Genomic DNA, 22,124 nt, shown 5'->3' with positions numbered 1-22,124 from the left:
CATCTCTTCCCCAACTGAGTGCTGAGGTGGTGTCCTTACAATATCTAGAGAAAAATAATTTTCTGAAACTTGCACAGGAGGATGAATGATTTTTATTTGCATGGAATTATATCCCTGGGTTTCCAAAGTCCCATTTCCTTAATCCAGTTCTGGAAGAACTATAGCTGGGGATTCAGTAGATCTAAAAGCAAGGCCAGTGTCCAGAGTTTCCCTTCCATGTTGTAGCTGGGTCCAGTTCAGCATCGGGCCAGGTACTGTCTATTAGTCCATTGTGTGTGTGGGGTCCATATAGCCATGGGCCATGTGGGCAAATGTAGAGGAGTCAAGAGAGTGCACCCCCTGCAACAAGAGTCTCAAGGGGGCCAAGAGTGCAAGAGCCCAGAGAAACTGAAAGACCAAGAGCAACAAGAGAGGAAACTCCTTTGTTTAGGGCAGTGGTCAGCAAACTCATTAGTCAACAGAGCCAAATATCAACAGTACAACGATTGAAATTTCTTTTGAGAGCCAAATTTTTTAAACTTAAACTTCTTCTAACGCCACTTCTTCAAAATAGACTCACCCAGGCAGTGGTATTTTGTGGAAGAGCCACACTCAAGGGGCCAAAGAGCCGCATGTGGCTCACAAGCTGCAGTTTGCCGACCACGGGTTTAGGGGATTAAATACCTCACATCTTCCCGTGCTTGTAGTAGCCATGCCCATTCTGGCCAATTTTCCCAGGTGTGACTGACAAACAAGTACCTTCCTGACATCATCCCAGCCTCCTACACATGTCTCTGTTCTCCCTGTCCAGTCCCTTCTCCCAGGGATCTGTGGGGAGTAGATTTGAGGCTCCCTGAGGAGTGTAAAGCTGCAACTTCCCAGCCAAGCTGCTCAAGGACATGCCTGTAATATCCGGCCTCCCTCTTTCCTCTTTTCCTGTTATTAATAACTAAGTTAATTACAATAGTATCAAAGGGGAATATGTCAAAAGAATTGCATTACTTTACATTGAAGATGTTGCACTGTTGTTTATAATAGAGGAAAATATAATCAACTTATTTTTCTAATATGTTATATACAACACTAGAGGTCTGGTGCATGAAATTTGTGTGTGCGTACGGTCCCTAGACCTGGCCTGCAATCAGGGCCATCTTCCCTGGCTGCCCGCAGCTGGCCCCACCCCCTGCTGCCACCCACCTCTGGTTCCCCTTTTGCCATTGGGTAATTGGTGCCTGACAGCCAGGGGAAGGGACCAAGAGGTTGGCACTTCCTGCCTGCTCACTGGTCCCACCCCGGGGGCCCTGGCCTGGCGCCACCCCTGGTTCCCCATTCGCCATTAGGAGATCGGAGCCTGCTGGCTGGGGAAAGAGACCGTGAGGTGGTCAGTGCGCCTTATAGTGACTGGTCCAGTGGTCATTCTGGTTGTTCTGCCTTTAGGGTCAATTTGCATATTACCCTTTTATTATATAGGATAGAGGCCTGTGCATGGGTGGGGGCCAGCTGGCCTGCCCTGATGGGGGCCCCTGATCGGGGTGGGGGTTCCCGCTGAGGGTGAGGCCAGCCTGGGGGAGGGTCCGTTGTGTTCTGGTCTCTGGTTATTCTGGTCAGTCTGCCATTTCGCTCGCTGGGCTTTTATTATCTAGGATAAATTGAAGTACAAGATACTAGTATAAGCAAGAGCATAGATTTAAAAAAAATTCTTCATTGTTTAAAGTATTACATATATCTCCTTTTTCCCCCAGTGACCTCTCTCTGGCCACTCCCATGCCCCCGGCACATGCCCTCACACCCCTACTGTCTGTGTCCATTGGTTAAAGGGCAGAGATTTTAAGCATTTGGCACTGGTTACCAAAGAGAGGAAATTGAGATAAAATAAGTCCGCTATCATTTTCTTTCTGGTTGATAATACACTATGTAGATGTTTGTACCACTCAATTATGTGAACTATTTAGACATACTCAATATACATTTATTTTCTGTAATGTGAATATATACCAAGTGTACTGGTTAATAATGTGGATTTTGTGATCAAAGAAAACACAATAATTTCAAGAGAAACATCAAAAGTGCTTTATTCAAAGTAATGTCCATTGCTAGCTATACATTTTCCCCATCTTTCAGGTAATTTGTGGATACTGTCCCAATAGAACCTTTCTTGTTTTGAGGCAAACCATTCAGAGACCCAATTTTCCACTTCTTTGTACGTTTTGAAGTGCTGCTCAGAAAGTACAAGTGCCATTGATTGGAACAAGTGGTAATCTGAAGGAGCAAGGTCTGGTGAATACGGTGGATGGGTTAATACTTTCCAGGCAAGATCTTCTGACATGTCTTTAACTGGTTTTAAAGTGTGTGATGGTGTGTTATCATGAAGCAAAATTACTTTGCCATGTCTTCTGGCCCATTCTGGTCATTTTACGATCAAAGCATGGTTCAAATTGATTATTTGTTGTCAGTAGTGATCAGTATGAATAGCTTCACCTGGTTTTAGAAGCTCATAACATACCACACCTTTCTGACCTCACCAAACGCAGAGCATTGTCTTCTTTCTGAAGCGATTTGGCCTTGCAGTCGATGTTGATGATTGACCTGGATCAACCCATGATTTTGTGCACTTGGGATTCTCAAAATAAATCCACTTTTCATCACCAGTCACAATTCGATGCAAAAAAGTCTTTCTTTTGTGACGTTGAAACAACATTTTACTGATGACTTTTCAGTTTTCCATTTGTCTTTCGTTCAGTTGATGTGGCACCCATTTTCCTTCCTTTAAAATCTTTCCCATTGCTTGTAAACAATAGTCAAGTTCGTTGAACCAAGGAGTGAAATGATGGTTGCCAGAAGCTGTGAGGAGGGGGAAATGTGGAATTACTAATTAGTGGGCCTAATATTCCAGTTAAAGAAGATGAATAAGCTCTATAGTTCTGCTATACGACATTGTACCTCTAGTCAGCAATTATGTACTATACATCTACTTTTGGTTAAGAGGAGAGATCTTATGTTGTGTTCTTAATTTTTAAAAAATAAATATTAAGCTTTAGATTAAATTAGCTAAATAAGAACTAACTGTAAATCTTCATTGCCACTTATAGTATATGGTGAAGAAAGGATGGGTTTTTCTAAGAAAGCTTAAATTAGTCTAAATGTTATATTTCTTTTAAGAACTTCGTCAATTAATTTATGGTAGGTCCTTAACCTATTCCAATATTGCAAGCTTTGATGCAGTCCAGAAACATTTTCAAACCCATATAATATTTACAGAACTCCCTCAGGATTTTAATGACTAGAGAGAAGCCAGCTTTTTTTTTTAACCTTCTCTCCTCAGTCTTTATTAAATATTAATATATTTTATATTAGTTTCATAGCCCAAAACTTAAATATGTGCAGGTTTTCCTTGACATATGATCCTGGCCTGTAGGTAAGTAAAGGATAACAAAAGATTTATTTTTTGAGTCATAGTACCAATTACTTTATTTTCCTTGGGGAGGAATTTTTTGGAGTGAAGGTGAGAAGAAGCAATATATTATTTTATAGAATGCTTGCATTTTCCTTCTTTCCTCCCTCCCTTCCTTCCTTCCTTCCTTCCTTCCTTCCTTCCTTCCTTCCTCCTCTGCACCTCTCTCTCATTAAACATATATTTCTATATTCTCTGGTATACACTTTCCCAAATATTATGTTACAAAAATGTGTTCTACACACACACACAAAATATTCAAACACTGAATCCATAAATCTTGAAATGTCTGAAGCCTGATTCTCACTCCTCAAAGACATTAAATCTTAGTTATTTTATCTGTTTCTGTTGCTGATATCCCGAATGGCAAGCTGGGACTCTCCTTACAGGTTCTTGTCCTATGAAATTTGAAGAATAAAATTCACAAACTAAAAGATTTTAAGCAAAAATGTGAAAGTTTATTGCAAGCATATACAAACTCCCCCTGTGGAGAGGTCCCCAAAGGGGAACAATTTGGGGAAGGGTTCCCAAAGAGGAGAGCCTTCTTTCTCTCTCTAAAATGGGAAAAAACCTAATCCAGTGAGTCTCTTTGTCTACAGGTTTATAAATGCTGGCAACTTCTTTGTTCATCCTATTTTCTAAATGAACCCTTCCTTATTTTATGCCCCCCTCCCACCCCATGCTTTTCTAATTGGCCAATTTCCCCCTTTTCCCTGCATGGTATCAGTTTCAAAGTTTCAAAGCTCACCCAGTGGCCCCTCTTCTTCCCCTTATCTTGTAACATTCTTGTAAACAATCTGGCGGCTTGGAGCTGTCTCTGCCCATCAGGTATGCATCCTTCTCCCATGGATCCCCTTTCCCTAAAACTGCCTCTACTGTCTCTAAAACCCTTTCATTGCTATTTGCTTCTGGGAATTCAGGAAACAGTCAGTTTCTGGAATTCAGGAAGCATTATCTTAGCCTAATATATAAAAAGCCAGGGGCCATCATGACTGAAACAACTAGATGGACTACTGAACAGCAGGCTGTGTGGGGCGACAAGGCTGGCAGGGGGGTTAGTGAGGGACAACCAAATGACTGAACAGCAGGCTGCATAGGGCAACCAGGCCAGCAGGGGGGGCAGTTAGGGGCGACCAGGCTGGTGGGGGGGCAGTTAGGGGTGACCAGGCCAGCAGGGGGGGGGGCAGTTGGGAGTGACCAGGCTGGCAGGAAGTTAGGTGTGATCAGGTCAGCAGACAGGTGAACAGTTAAGAGCAGCAGTCCCATATTGTGAGAGGGATGTCTCACTGCCAGTTTAGCCCCACCCCCCGGGATCAGGCCTAAACTGGTAGTCGAACATGCCTCGGTGGGTTCCGGTTTGGAGAGGGTGCAGGCTGGGCTGAGGGGAGCCCCCCCCCCTCTGAATTTCATGCACCAGGCCTCTAGTATATAATAAAAGCCTAATATACTAAGTGTCTGGTCATCTGTTCAAACAATCAAAGCATAATATGCTAATGATATGCTAAGACAGCTCAACCACTCGCTATGATGTGCACTGACCACCAGGGGGCAGACGCTCCAACCGGTAGGTTAGCTTGCTGCTGAGGTCCAGCCGATTGGGACTGAGCAAGATGGGCTGGGCACACCCTGGAGCCCTCCCATGGTCCCTCCCCGTCTGGCCAAACTCCCGAGTCCCTCCCCAGCCCCGGTCGTGCACCATTGGGGTCCCTTGGCCTAGCCTGTGCCCTCTTGCAATCTGGGACCCCTCAGGGGATGTCGGAGAGCTGGTTTTGGCCTGATCCCACAGGCCAGCCCGAGGGAGCCCACTGGTGCATGAATTCTAGTGCACTGGACCTCTAGTATTATTATAACTGTCTTTTATGTTTTTGTCTACCTTTGAAAATTTGCTTTTATTCCTGTTAAGGAGGAAATAGAGGTAAGGGGTGTATGACAGAAGAAGGTTGTTCAATGTAGTTTTAAAGAATCATTTTTGCTCCATTATTAGAAAGGAAATTGGATCTGTGAGAATTTAAAACTAATTCTGTATTTGTTACTGTGTATTTCCTGGTTATGAATCTTGATCTATGGAAGTATGAATTTTCATAATCAGTACAGTGAAGGTCAGATTAGAAGAAACATGACTGAGACTAGAAATACTGTTTTATTATAGTGACTTTTAACATAAAGTTTTATTTTAATAAGAATATACTAGTATATCAGGTATAACAGAATGTCAATGGCAAGTTGAGTACATCTAAATTAACTACTGATTTCTTAAAAAGTTCAAATATCTTCATTGTTTTAATACTATATATTATGCCTCATCTGAGTATTTTATATGACAGTTTCAAATTTTTTAATACTATTGCAAATATGTTCAATCTAAGCAATATTCAAAGGAATGAAAATGGACATTGTGTTTATAATCTAAAAATACCTTATTAATATACATCAACACAAGTAGAGTTAATAAAACCTAGCCAATATTAGTTCTGATAACAGTGAAGATTTTTTTCTATGTTGGCTTTTCAATTGGATCAAGAATTGAGAGTATAAAGAATTATATCTTCCTGACAAATGATATATTATTATATTAAATTCTATATTTTAAAAGGAACTGAACCCCAAAAGGCATATTATGTTTTTAAATCCTTTCTATACTTTCATGATATATGCACCAAAAGTAAGTCTTTAATCACTGATTAGGACAATCATTTATCTTCTACCAATCCTTACATTTACACTAATAATTGTAGCCTAATTTCAGCTATAATTTACTAAATATACATTGTCAGTCTAGTATCGTTTTTCCACTGGAAACTTCAATTTGAAACAGAAAATTATAAATTTCCCCCAATTAGTGGTACTAAGAAGTACAAAATTTGAATTGCTTTCTGGAAAAATATACAACTTCTATTAAGTTACATTGATTTATGCTCTAAAAATTGAGAAGCAGTAGATAGTAGGATATTATACAAACTAATGGAATTCATAATTCAGCATCTCACTCTTTTTAACAATCTCCAAAATCCAGACATTTTTTTTTCTTTCAAAGGTGTATATTAAAAGTATTCCAAAGAATTAAATAATAATTAAATTATATAAAGCCTTAAATATATTAAATAGTGATATACATAATTTGGCAATATATACATATATATTGTTTCATAGATAGAAATATTATACACTAATTAAATTCTGACACTTCCAAATATTGAAGAACAGGGAAAACAAGGGCTGTGAAATAAAATTAGTACATTTGTAAATAGGTATAACCTCATTTGAATAGCAATTCAAAAATCATAAATAAAATTTAAGTTGTATATATCTTATGACCCCAAAAATTCCACTCTGGATGTAAGTTAGATAAAGTTATCCCACTTATGCTATACAGACATGTTAAACAATGCTCACTGTAGCATCATTTGTAATAGTAACTTTTTGTGGTCTGAATGTTTGAGAAACAACTTTCTCAGACAAAACCATAACTGTAGGAATTAATTAATTTTCAACATACCTACTCTGTAAACAATAGTAAATGAAGTTTGTTAAGGTAGAAATACCATATCAGAACTTGGGCAGTTAATGAAATGAATAGCACTGCAAATGAAAAGATGATAGTATAATGAAATTATTTTTTTTACTTATAACAAAAATGCTAAAAAAATATGTGAGTACTATATTGTGTGTTTGTGCCATATTTAAAAGAGAGTATAACAATAATAGCACAAAAGGTGGAATGAAAGAATTAGGAATATACAGTTGTAATATTCTTACACTTTATATGAAGTAGTATATTATTTGAAGGTAGACTCTGATTAATTAATAATTAATAATGCATATTATAAACTTAGGGCAACATTAAGGAATTAGCAACAAGGACAACAATATGTATACATAAAAAAGGAAATAAGATGAATCCTAAAAGAAAAGGTCTGTTAGCACAAATGAAGGTAGAGAAGAGGGGAAAAAAAAGAAAATGAGACAAATAGAGAAGATCTGGCAAGATGATAGATTTTAATCAAACCATACCAATACTCACATTGATGTGAATTGTCTAAGGAAACCGGTAATAACACAGGTATTGCTACATTGATAAAAGGGCACAATTATAGGCTAAGAAAGAATTGAGCTCCAGAAATTTAAAACAAAAAGCCATTAAGTTTCTATGCATGTTATTATTTTGATAAAACAGAGTGATGAGTACAAGACCAATTTTTTTCAAGTTACAATTTGGATTGTAGAAGCATTTAAAAAATATTAACATGTGTTACTCAGCATCACTTTTCTTGGGTTGTGAAAAATTAACATGCAAAATAATATCTAATATGCTTTACCAGAATATTTAACCTTATCTGTGTTTTAAAACTTAAAATAGTAAGAAATAGAAATTTTTAGTAGGTATGTATGCACATAGGAAGCATCAGGGTATTCAGCTACACACAAAACCTGGAAAAATTAGCCGATGGTCAGATATGTGATTTGGGAAAAGTCAAGTGAATTCACTAAAGCAATTTGTGGCTTGAATCTATTTCAGACCTTGTAAATATAACTTTGTATTTTATAAAATTCAGATGTTCATCCACCAATCTAAAACAACAACTGTTGTACACATGGACCAAAACTTAAGTATAGAAGTGCTTACTTCCATGGGAGTAAAGAGTGTAACACGTACAAGAATCGCTCTAAAACAAGGCCTGGCACAGCTAGGCATTGCTGTTTAGATTCCCTAATAAAGCTCCCACAGCATCTTCTCAAAACGCCCAAGGCTCAGTATGAGCATCTGGAATATGTGTACGCACATGAATAATCATATATGAGTGTTTAATTCATCATTTGTTCAAACTGTGGTATAAAACTCACTAAATTGCATTACTGGTATTTCCTTCAGAAACATTGTGTGTAGGGAATGCTCTTTTACATTATGGGCTTTGCTGGTTCATTGACAGAGCATTGTCTGGGCGCTTCCTTAGAATCAACCCATATTGTTTGATATTCCATTGAATCCTAAAATTGTATGAGAAGGATTTTTTCATAAAATATGTTGATTATTTTCTAAAGTTGGTACTTTAAAAATATTTTTTTTGGAACATCTATAGAAAACTAGACAAACTGCCCTTATAACCAAAATCCTACTGTTCGCTTCATGTCACTTGAATTGTTTCACTATGGGAGAAGTGTTGGATTTACTAGCTGGCCATCAAGTAAAAGCAATATCAAAACTAAAAATAGTTCTCTGCTGAACACTCATGAAATATTTATAAACTCTCTAAAAAAGAAAAGAGCTTAAAACCCATCAAAAAAAAAAATGAAGCAAAGTACACAATAATGAATGTTATACATTGTGGTTTTATGAATGCCAAAATTTTCCTTTCTATTCTCATCTTCCTTCATAAAGGATATGATGTTAAAACATATGTTATTGAATCTTGATGAATATATTATCCCTTATCTAAGTTTATGCTACCTATAATTCTGTTACCAGTCATCAAGAAAAGAAATATAGAATGACCCACACAAAGGAAGGAAACTAAACTGTGTCTCTATGGAGATCAACCATAATACAAAATTGGTGGCATTCTAGGATGCAGAGATGTGGAAAGGTAGAGAACATAGGTGGCCCAGTAAAAATGTTTCTGTTTTAGAGACTCTAGTCTAGACTATTAACCATTAATTTGTGAATGATGTTCAAGAAGTTATAAATATATGTGTCTTTATTATGTGTGATAACAGATGCTATAATTTGTGAACTATTGCAATTGATACCAACATGCTTTTATTTTCACAAATTATCCAGAACCCATTTAAAAGATGAAAAACAAAATGTTACTTCCTTTTAATCCCTTGTTCATCACCATCGACACACACACACACACACACACACACACACACACACACACACACACACAAACAGGAATGTGTATCACCCAAAATAAGTAAGAGTTCTCTTACTGGTATGATTTTTTATCACCATATCCCTAAAAGAATTTCTAGCTTCATCTTCTAAATGTTGCATGCTCATTTTGGCCCAGCTTCCATGGAACCCTTAATATTCCTAACCACACTACTCACCTGGGGCCTTTACATTGCTCTCTTTTCTACCTGGCAAGCTTGTGGCTTCATGTGCATGCACTCTTGTTTCTTTCAAGTCAGTGCTGAAAAATTGCTTTCCAGAGAGGTACTTCTGGTCCTTCTCTAAAATAACATCAAACCTATGCTTATCTACCAGTAATCACATACACTGTTTCAGTTTTCTGCAAAGCTCTTTTTATTATCTGATTTCATGTCAAGCATAGATTTATCTTATACACTTACCTTATACCATGTAAAATAGGATGTAGACTGTGAATGCAGAAAGTTGATCCACTTTGTTCACTGCAGTACCTGCCACAAATGGAAACATACTTAGTAATTATTCTATAAAATTTTGTTGAATATGTGTATGGATGATTGAATAAAAAATTACTGCACCAAAAGCCAATTTATTACCACTTAGGTCATTGTTGTAAGCCAGCAATTTTCAACCTTTTTTAGCTCATGGCACACAAACTAATTACTAAAATTTTGCAGCACACCAAAAACTGTATATATTTTTTGCTGATCTGACAAAAAATAGATATAATTTTGATTCATTCACACTGGGTGGCTATTGTTGTGCTAGCTGCTGTCCTTTTTTGGCTGACAATCTAAGGGAAAAGAGATCAGTGCCCCAGACTAAATAATCAGTTATTGCATGTTTTAAAAATTCTTGCAGCACACTGGTTGAAAATTGCTGTTGTAAGCAATGATGATCCTTAATGGCCATGTCATTGTATATTATGCTCCCCTAGATTGTGTGTAGGACTTGTAAATTCCTTCTAGATAAAACATGGAAATAGAATATAGCAGAAGAAATGGGATATCACTGCTAAGATTATGCAAACAAAATTATATATATTGAATAAAACAAAAAATCAAGTCTACAGAGATATAAATAGGGGAAAATAAAAGTGATTTTAAATGTCCCTATGATTTATAGAAGGAGTAATAGCACAAAAATCATTAGTAAATGATAAAGATAAAGCTCAATATGTAATGAATATAGGGCTTTTACATAGTCTCAAAGTATTGCCAAACAAATTATTTATTAATTATAAAAAATAATAATTTTAAACTGGAGAAACCTGGCAGAACATCACCTAAAGTAAATGATCAAAATTAATTATCAACAGCAATGACACAAATAGATAGCCATATGCCACTAATATGATGCTGCCAGGTGGGTGGATATAGTTATCATATATGAATAGCTCTGTCAGTTAAGCCAATGGTTAAGTTTATTCCTGACCACTCTCTGTTATCTTACTAATAACATGCACATAAAATTAATCACAATATTTAAGGGTATTACTTCCTATACTAGAGGCTTGGTGCATGAAATTCATGCACGGGGATGGGGGGAGGTGTCCCTCAGCCCAGCCTGCACCCTCTCACAATCCAGAACTGCTGGCTCCCAACTGCTCGCCTGCTTGCCTTCCTGATTGCTCCTAACTGCTTCTGCCTGCCAGCCTGATCACCCCTTAACCACTCCCCTGCCAGTCTGATTGATGCCTAACTGCTCCCCTGCCAGCCTGATCACCCCTAACTGCCCTCTGTTTGCCCCTAACTTCCCTCCCCTGCAGGCCTGATCACCCCTAACTGCCCTCTCCTGCAGGCCTGGTACCCCACAACTGCTCTCCCCTGCAGGCCTGGGTCCCCCCCAACTGCCCTTCCCTGCAGACCCAGTCACGCCCAACTTCCCTCTTCTGCTTGCCAGGTCACCCCTAACTGCCCTCCCCAGTAGGCTTGATCACCCCCAACTACCCTCCCTTGCAGGCCTCGTTCCTCCCAACTGCCCTCCCCTGCTGGCCATCTTGTGGTGGCCATCTTGTGTCCACATGGGGGCAGGAACTTTGACCACATGGGGGCAGCCATCTTGTGTGTTGGAGTGATGGTCAATCTGCATATTACTCTTTTATTAGATAGGATAGAGGCCTGGTGCACAGGTGGGGGCCAGCTGATTTGCCCTGAAGGGTGTCCTGGATCAGGGTGGGGGTTCCCTTGGGGTGTGGGGCAGCCTGGGCAAGGGGCCTGTGGTGGTTTGCAGGGCAGCCATGCCCCCTGGCGATGCAAGCAGAGGCCCTGGTATCTGGGATTTATTTATCTTCTACAATTGAAACTTTGTAGCCTGGAGTGGAGCCAAGCCTTCTGCTCGCTCCGTGGCAGCAGCCATTTCTGTTGGGATTTATGTATCTTCTAAAATTGAAACTTTGTAGCCTTAAGTGGAGGCCAAAGAAGGCCAGGGCTGCAGAAAGCTTGGCTTCCTCCATCGCTGCGGGCAACCCTAGCCTCCTGCTCTCTCCAGCTCTGTGGCTGCCGCCATTTCTGTTGGGATTTATTTATCTTCTATAATTGAAACTTTGTAGCATTGAGTGGAGGCCTGGGCCGGCAAGGGCAGGCAGAAAGCTTGGCTTCCTCCATTGCCAGGGAAACCCAAGCTTCCCTCCTGCTCTCTGTGGCTGCAGCCCTCTTGGTTAGGTTTATTTGCATATTCCCTCCTGATTGGCTGGTGGGCCTGGCTGGTGGGTGTAGTGGAGGTATTGTCAATTTGCATATTACTCTTTTATTAGATAGGATAGCATTCATATGCATCAATTACTCATTGACCTAATCAGCATAACTTGGTTAGGCCAACAATCTTTTTAAAAACTAAAAAAAATTTCAATCACCGTTGGCAAACAATAGGATATTCTTTTCAGGTGTACAACAAGGGATTATATATTTATATGACTTATTGAAGTGATCATCCTGGTAAGTCTAGTACCCATCTAACACTATGCATGGTTATTACAATATTGTTGACTATATTTCCTATGCTGTACTTTACATCTCTTGACTATTTTGTAACTACAAATTTGTATTTCTTAATCTCTTCACCTTTTTCACCCATCCCTCCAAATCCTCTCTCATTTGGCACCCATCAATTTGTTCTTTGTATCTATGAGTTAGTTTCTGTTTTGTTTGTTCATTTATTTTGTTTTTTAGATTTCGTGTATACATGAAATCATATTTGTCTTTTTCTGTCTGACTTATTTCACTTAGCATAATATCCTCTCAGTCCCTTCATGTTGTCACAAATGGAAGGATTTTCTTTCTTTATTATTAGGGGATCTCCACAAAATCACCGTCTTCTTTATTCACTCCAGTACATTTCACCTAACTAGGCCAGATTGAGACCCAGAATTATGAATATTATCACAATTCTGGCCAACAAAAGAAGTTTTACCTTAAAAAAAGATCAAAATGCTAAACATGGCCACGAGTCCTCACACATTTTTGATCTTGTGTGCTTCATATAGCTTATCTCCTACAAACTCTACTGATGTTATTTTCTTTAGGAATCATGACCTTCTCTTGAGTTAGCAAGTGTTCTTGTTGCTGTGAACTTTACTTGTGCTACTTTTCCTTTACACACTTATTTATATAGGTGATTTTAATTTAATGTTTAGAACTTGGTATAGTGTAATTTTTATTGTAGTCTTCATTTGTCACAATCCCTTAATTTATTGAACCACTCTTTCCCATCACACAAAACATGTTTAATGGGCTTATACTTAACTCCTTTCAAATTCCTTTTTGCCTTATAGAATGTATGCCTTAGAAATAGACATTTTTTCATGATCTTATTTATAATCCTTTGCATAATATACATGTTTTCTATACTTTTTGAATGGTGCATGGGCAATAAATTAATTAAATGAATCTAGTTAGAAAACAAAGGTGCCTTTTTTGACAAACTTTATAGTTTTAGACCTAAATTACCTTTAGCAGGGATTGTCAGGTTTTCTGAAGAAACTTTCTCATTTAGTTTTTAAATATAAGGAAAGTGTTCATAGTTGCCCAAGGGGAAGGGTATGAACAAAACCTATGTATTCTGCAAGTGTTCCTATGCCCCAGTTGAGAGAATGTGGTTTATTTGTGGTTGTGTGTGTGTGTGTATGTACATGTGTGAGAGACAGAGAGAGATAGATTTTATGCATGTGTATGGGTGTGTGTATGTTGGCTTGGAAAAATCTGTCTATCCACATGTAAGGCATTCTGGTAAAGTAATATACCCAAGTGTACCCAGACTCTTCTGGTAGGGGATGAACAAAAAATTCTTACCCATTTTTCATTGTGTTATTTGACATTAGGGAAAACTGGTCCATGATGCTCTGATCTTAGTCTGATGGCAAGATGCCAATGCTCCCAGTGGGATCTCAGTATGAGGGATATCTGATCTTTTAATGAGTGGTGAAAAATGTCTTTTGTTTTCATGGGTGATACCTAGTCCCTGCAAAATGCGCAGCTGAAATCGATAAACCTATCTGCATTCAGACATCCAGCAAACCTTGGTGTGTGTGTGTGTGTGTGTGTGTGTGTGTGTGTGTGTGTGTGTATGTGTGTGTATGTGGGTATGTGTGTGAGTGTGTGAAGGTAACGATAAATAGGCAAAGGAATATAAATTACCAAAAATAAAAACAAAAAAATAACCTTAGAGGTCAGCCTGAGAAACTGTTGTGGCTTTGGCTAGAGCATGACCTTTGACATGCTCTAGCCAAACTAACTGTGACCCATTGTGACAATAAAGTTATTGACAGGGTCCAGAAAGAGGAACTGGCTATTTACAGGGGAACTTTAAGATTTCTTAGAAATTTGGAGATACCAGGAAGAAATATTTGACTTCCATTATAACAGCAGGTGACTATTTAGTTATTAGAGAAATTTGAATGATTATATCATAATATGTACAAAATATATTTCAAGGTAATATGGTAGATTATCAAATGCTCTATCAATCAGCTTGATAAAATTAAGGAATTGTGTTGAAGGTTTATTGAGGCATAACAAATTGCAATAATCTTAGTGGCTTAAAACATCATTCATTTTTTAACTCAGTGTATAGATCAGAAATCAAAATGATGTGTTTGAGTTCTCTGCTCAAGTGAAATCAAGGCTGGGGGCTAGCTGCATGCTTATTTGCAGTTCAGAATCCTCTTCCAAGCTTATTCCTGTTATTGGCAGAAACCATCTCCTTAGAGTTGAGGGCTGAATTCCTGTTTACTTCCTGGCTATCAGCTGCGGACTGCTTTCACCATCCAGAGGCCATGCTTAGGTCCTTGTCCTGTGGCTCCCGCCATCTCAGACAAAGAGAACCTTCATCATGCTAAATCCCTCTCATTATTTGAATTTCTCAGCTATCCTCTGTTACAACCAGCTAAAGAAAAGTCTCCATTGAAAGGGCACTCATGGTATGTTAGGTCCATTGAGAAAATCTATTTTATTTTTAATTTTTTAAAATTTATAATTCCCACCTTGAGGATGTGTTTTTACTTATTGAGAGAGGAAGGGAGAGAGGAAGAGAGAGAGAAACTTCACCAATTGCCTCCCATACGTGCTCTGACTGGGGAAATACACAACCTAGTTATACACCTTGACCGGGACTGGGAATTGAACTTGTGACCCTTCAGTGTCTGGACAACACTCCAACCAACTGAGCAACACCAGCCAGGGCATAATCTCTCCATTTAAAAGTCAATTAAATAGTAACTTCAATTACAACTACAAAATTTCTGTTGCCATATTAGGTTAATAATGAGAGTAACACCAGTGGGCAAAAACATTTCATTCCTGTAAGTTTATTATTAGTGACTAGAGGCCTGGTGCATGAATTTGTGGGGTCCCTCGACCTGGCCTGCAGGATCAGGCTGAAACCAGCTCTCCGACATCCCCTGAGGGGTCCCAGATTGTGAGAGGGTGCAGGCCAGGCTGAGGGACCCCACTGGTGCATGATTGGGGCTGGGAGGGACACGGGAGGTTGGCCAGCCAGGGAGGGACCGTGGGAAGGCTGCAGGGCATGTCCAGCCCATCTTGCTCAGTCCTGATCGGCCAGACTCCAGCAGCAAGCTAACCTACTAGTTGGAGCATCTGCCCCCTGGTGGTCAGTGCACATCATAGCGACTGGTTGAATGGTGACTTTCTGCTCACTGGTGGTCAGTGCATGTCATAACGAGCTCTTGAGCAGCCTTAGCATATCATTAGCATATTATGCTTTGATTGGTTGAACAGCCAACTGGTTGACCAGACACTTAGCATATTAGGCTTTTACTATATAGAATTTCTGAAAGTTGATCAGTAATATTATATTTAAGAACAGTAGTGTATGCTTGAATATGTGACAATTAATAGTGATTTGAATAAATTGCAACTTGCAAAGAACTCAAAACCATCATAAAAGATTAAAAAAATGTAAAAATAGTTATGTCAACTTGTTGTCTACTAATCTTAAAATTATGTGTTTAACCTAGAATTCAAGTAATGAAAATTTGTACATGGCAGTTATGTTAATTCAGAGACCTATATGTTAGATAGGAACATTAGTTTACAACATATTAGTCAACTTGCATCCAGATAAAAATGGAGAAAAGCTCTATAGACTTGCAGTAAAATTACCCTAAAAAGCTCTATAGACTTGCAGTAAAATTACCTACGGAGCTACAGTATTTATATTTGTGGAAGGAAACATTTTTAACTTACGAAAAGGGATTTTGGGAAATAAGTTTACTTGTGTATTTCAAAGTAAAATGTATTATCAATTCTATTACATACGTAGATTAATTTGCTTGGAGGATAAACTTCCTCTCTTTGAATTACATTATCTTTTAATTTACCCTTAGGGGAAAACATTAAAAACAATTATACTTGTAAATATATATTAAAACTTCTTCAGAACACATTAAGTGTAGAAGTTAAGTATCTTTATATTTACTTATAGTAATGAAAAAGTATTGCATTAAGAAGGAAATTTTCTTTTGACAAAATAAATCATGAATATGTTAATACTGAGTTTGTTTGAACTGGATTTTGATTCTATTTCTAAATGCCTTAACTAGGAAATAATTTTTTTTTCACTGAAACACACTCATTAATATTATATTTGCTTTTCATGATTAATTTGAAGTTTAGTCATGTACAAGGTGTCCCAAAAATGTATACATATTTTAATAGCTGTTAGCTCAATTTTGAAAATGAAATATATTTTAATAAACACTGACTTTAAAATTATTCAGAGTGTGTGTATACAGTTTTTGGAACACGCTATATTTTATGATTTTTTTTTCATTTACCTTTATGTTCACTGATGCCTAGTTTTGGAAAGACCAGAAACAATTATTTGCAGATTAACATGTGTGCCTGTTCTAAGCACTCTGGATACTCCATGGCGTAAGAAAGCTCTCATTTCTATTTTGCCTAATTGAGATTCAGGCTGGAAGAGTAGCAGGCATTGCTCAGAAACGTTACGGGGGAACTAACAATGCACGTATGCCTGAGATAAAAGACTATGGTTACAGCATAAACAAGGGCAGAGGAAGTAAAGCTGGAGAAGATTATTTGGAAAATTAGGACATTCAAAAGTGCCCATCTATACAGAGGAATTTAGAAACACATGTCATGTCCAAGGCAAAAACATGCTCAGAAAAAACTTCAGAAAAACCTTAGCTACCACCTTAGCTTGATTCTTAGGTTCTTCTCAAGACCAGATAAATTTTAGACTCCCTCAAGACTGAGCCAATCTGTAAAAACAGGGAGAGGTATTAGTTTTTGTTATCGTTTTGTTTTTATTTTTGTGTTTAGTTCTATCTGTCTAAGGAAATCTCATGTCAAAACACGAGCAAAAGAGAGACTTCAGTGATCACAGACAAGAAGAAAAATAATCTTTACAAAAATAGTTTGAAAAAAATCACTGGCCCTTTTATACTAGAGGCCTGATGCATGAAAATTCGTGCAAGAGTAGGCCTTCCTTCCCCTGCTGCAGGCACCGGCTTCCCTCCCACACCCAGGACCCATCTGCCAGCACTGGCTTTCCTCTGACACCCAGGACCCGGGCTGGCTTCCCTCCATCTGCCCACAGGCACACAGGACCCAGGCTGGCTTTGTCAGGAAGGATGTCTAGAACGATGTCCAGTCTAATTAGCACATTAACCTCTTATTATTATAGACTAGAGGCCTGGTGCATGAAAATTCGTGCACTCATGTGGGGGGTGGGGGTCCCTCAGCCCGGCCTGCACCCTCTCACAGTCCGGAAGCCCTCAGGGGATGTCTGACTGATGGCTTAGGCCCTCTTCCCACAGGGAATGGGCCTAAGCTGCAGGCTGGCCTCCCTCTGCGGGAGGCAACTGGGTGGGCCAATCAGGGGATGCCCCCCGATCGCTGTCCCCTCTCTTTGCCTGCTGAGATGCTTCTTGGAAGACACTACAGATGCATGTGTTTTCTCAAGGATGCTAACCCTGCTGATAGTCTCTAATAGTTAATTTAGTTCAAGCTGTTGTTACAATAAAAGCCTGAGGAGGCAGGCAAACAGGGCTACTTGGTGGTGATAGCCAGGTAGTCTCTTAGTCTCTCTTTCACAGAAGCATGTGTCAGAGTAATCACTCATCCATTGTTCAGGGTCAGTCAGTCCCAGCATAACAACACAGTACCAAAATATATAAAGTAAACATGGTAGAATATACGAAGCAAGTACTGACAGAATTAAAGGGAGAAATAAACAGTTATACAATAGTAGTTGGAGACTTCAATATTCTACTTTCAATGAAGGATAGGACATCTCTCAGGAGATAACATTTCTATTACTTATTATTCATGAAACTTTTTATCAATAATGCAGGTTAACATGATGCTTTTGAAGGACTACATAATGTCTAAAGTTTCCACAGTTTCTAAATTCCTGCTGAAATATACTTACTTTTTTCTTTGCCTTTAATTATTTTTACTTTGATTCTTTTCAGGATATTTATTGTCATCATTTGCAAAACTTTGTAAGCCGTTTTAACTAAAAGTTTGCATGGAAACACAGAAGAATTTTTTAAGAAATAGAGGCCAAACAAATATGTTTGTTGTTTTGATTTTAATCATTGCCTAAATTATCTTAAGAAAACTAAAATTTCAGTTTCTAAAATGTGTCATGGTATTTACTTTCAGTTTATACCTTCAGTGATTATTTGTGTTTATTATTTCTTAATTTTTTATTTAAATATCATATACATTTGTGGTATTTCAGAATTTATATTTACTTCCAAAATTTTTATTTAACAAGGAAATTATTTATTCTGTAATATATATTCACTGACTAGGCGTTACATTTCAGCAACTGTACTATTTACTGGCGACATAGAGTGAATAAATTGCAAGTCTTTTTCTCAAAATTCTGAAAGTACACTAAGAAAGCTAGAAAAAAGTTCATGCAATTACAGTTATTATGTAAGCACATTAATACAGAGCAAATTCCCAAAAGAATATTCACAGTAATGGGAAATAGAAAAGTCACAAATGGGAGAAGATATGGCTTCTTTATTTCTTGATTTTGATTTTTTGTTTAATACTTAAGATAAATAATATGAGAATGTACTTAGAAATGGAGGGTGGAGAAATTGAATGATGGTGGAAAGAGATGAGATTGCACAAGTTTTTGAAGTGCTAATGTTTCTCTAGTTTTAATAAAGGGATTGGTGTTTAATAGCAAAAAAAGAAAGATGTTAAAGCTGAAAATTTATCCTGAGTAAAAAAGTAGTCTATCATATGTTTAAAAAATAATCTTTTGTTTTCATTACTTTGTAATTAATGTATGATTGAATTTTTGATTTTAATGCCATCATTTTTGAACATGAGTTATATTTTTATTTTCTCCAGACCAGGATTCCAGTATATATGAACATGTGTAACAAACCCAAAATGTTAGAAAATGAATTTAGGGTAGACCATATATCTTTAAGAATGGTATTGGGAAATTATTTTATTTGGGGATATGTTGAAGTAGAGATATCCGTGGGACATAAAATCGATAAGAGTGCAACCCCCAAAAATGTCATCTTATATTTCTATCTAAGCTTTGCATGCTAAATTACATAATTGACACGAGACATTTCAGTCAGGGGTAGGGAATGTCTGGGCCCATGAAATCATTTGGTCTGGCCTTGCCAAGGCATTAGTAATGAGTCAATTAAATGTTTGCTCAAATATAGCAGGCTAATTTTTAAGTTGATAATTTTGAATGGTCCAAGAATGATGTTATAAATATCCAAATGGCCCTTGGCAGAAAAAAGGTTCTCCACCCCTCTTTATCTGTTGCTTCTTTTGTGTGTGTGTGTGTGTGTGTGTGCTTTTAAAAATTCTTCATAGTACACTTTTATTTCCAAGCATATTTTTTCCTTACCTAAGTCACTTGTTTGCTGACTCATTTCACCTTCAGTTGTGGATGTCAAGGGAATGAAAACTAATTTAAATATCATCCTAAGCAAATTGTATTAGAATGACGATACTGCTGTAGAATGCAATTTACATAATAAATTCTAAAATCAAGTATAAATGATTTATGGATTACCTACTGTTTGCGATTATTTGCACCAATTTTCTATTAACACAGAGGAAGATAGTCTTATTTAGCATTTTTATAAATAATCGTGAATAGGAAATGTCCATTGAATTTGTGGTGCATGAAGATTATAACAAGTTTCCCTGGATGGTGAAATGCCATGTCCATGGAGACAACCAGCTAAAGGTGCTTAGAAATTTTGAGAGGCCAAAAAGATAAAATTTTAGAAGATAAGTAATGAACTTTCCCAGTCTGGGACCATTTAAGACAGAGGTGAATTTTTAATGACATCCCTATTTAATATATTTGTATTCTTTCTGATTGTTGACTTTAAAATTACGTGTTATTCTCAGATCCCTATGTCACTTTCCTTTCCTAATTTTAAGCAATTTTATATCATATACTAGAGGCCCAGTGCATGAAATTTATGCATGGTAGGGTCCCTAGTGGCTGCCAGCTCCCGGCCGGGGCCCCCTTTCTCCTGGCTGCCTGCCGCCGCTGGCCCTGGTGGTCAGCGCACATCTAATTCCCGGTCGGTCGAACTCCTGCCTGTGGGGACAATTTGCATATTAGCCTTTTATTATATAAGATAAGATTTCTACAATTCATACTGAAAGAAAAGCTGAGATATTATAGTTCTAATTTGTATACACAATTAGTTTGTTGTTTCCTGTCTGTGAGCAGTTTTAAAATACTGGTCCATTAGGTTTAGTCTTTGTGACTATTGGATTTTCTGGGAGACAACTTGCAAAACAATACACAGAATTAATATTACTGGCAGTAGAACATTAAATATAATAAATGATAAAAACTATTTTAACATAAATTAGGACCTAAGAATGTATGTATACAAATAGATATGTAACTTAAAGTTCTAATGGTAGCAGTAAAATTTTATAAAGCCAGTTGTTAAAATATTAAAGGAACAGAAATGTGAAAAATTATAAATTTTCTGTTTAATAAGTGCTATCATAATCTCCAGAGTGGAAAAGCAGTACTTAGTGAAATAGACATGCATAATTCTACTATGCTTTCAATCATTGGAATTCTTAAATCACAGAATGAATAGAAAAACAAACATTCCCTTTAATTTTAAAAGATTTTCTATATAAACTATTAGGAAACATATAAAACATCCCTTCAGATGCAATAATCATATACATGGTGATTCTTTAATGTGCATTGTGAAAAATTAAACCATAGTGAATTCCATAGCAATATCCTATCTAGTAAAAGAGTAATATGCAGATTGACCATCACTCAAACACACAAGATGGCTCTGCCCCCATGTGGCCAAAGATGGCTGCCCCCATGTGGACACAAGATGACCGCCACAAGATGGCCAGCTGGGAAGGGCAGCTGGGAGGGACCAGGCCTGCAAGGGAGGGCAGTTGGGGGTGACTAGGCCGGCAGAGGAGGGAAGTTGGGGGTGACTGGGCCTGCAGGGAAGGGCTGTTAGGGGGGACCCAGACCTGCAGGGGAGAGCAGTTGGGGGGAACCAGGCCTGCAGGGGAGGGCAGTTAGGGGTGACCAGGCCGGCAGAGGAGGGAAGTTGAGGGTGACCGGGCCTGCAGGGAAGGGCAGTTAGGGGGGACCAGGCCTGCAAGGGAGAGCAGTTGGGGGGGGGGGGACCAGGCCTGCAGGGGAGGACAGTTAGGGGTGACCAGGACCGCAGGGGAAGGCAGTTAAGGGCAAACAAGCAGGCAGAAGCGGTTAGGGGCAATCAGGAAGGCAGGCAGGCGAGCATTTGGGAGCCAGCAGTCCTGGATTGTGAGAGGGATCTCCCAGATTGGAGAGGGTGCAGGCTGGGCTGAGGGACACATACCCCCATGCACGAATTTTGTGCACTGGGGCTCTAGTATTTTATATAACTTTAAGAGATCCACATCATATGTAAAGGTAATCTGAAGGATACTTTATCAATCTGCAGTAAAACTTATTATGGAAAGCATGTCAAAATTTTTGCTAATTAAATTTTTATTAAATCCCCCTATTTGCAATGCAACATTTTATTCCTTCAGTAATTTATTCCATTCATTTTATACCAATAATATGAAAGTATTTTCTACAGGATATAAATAATAAGCTCTATTTATAAAGATGTTTTGGTTTTAGAGAGTAATCTTGATAACTCCTGTTTATTTTCACATTATTTCTTATAGGATAGTAGCTAGACACACTAAATAAAAATACATAGATGACTGCCATTTGGGACAACATAGATGGATCTTGAGAATACCATGGTAAGTGAAATAAGTCAGACAAAAGTTAAGAACCATATGATTT

Source organism: Plecotus auritus (genome assembly GCF_963455305.1).
Source record: "Plecotus auritus genome assembly, chromosome: 3".
Taxonomy (NCBI): Eukaryota; Metazoa; Chordata; class Mammalia; order Chiroptera; family Vespertilionidae; genus Plecotus; species Plecotus auritus.
This window is presented reverse-complemented; position numbering follows the sequence as displayed.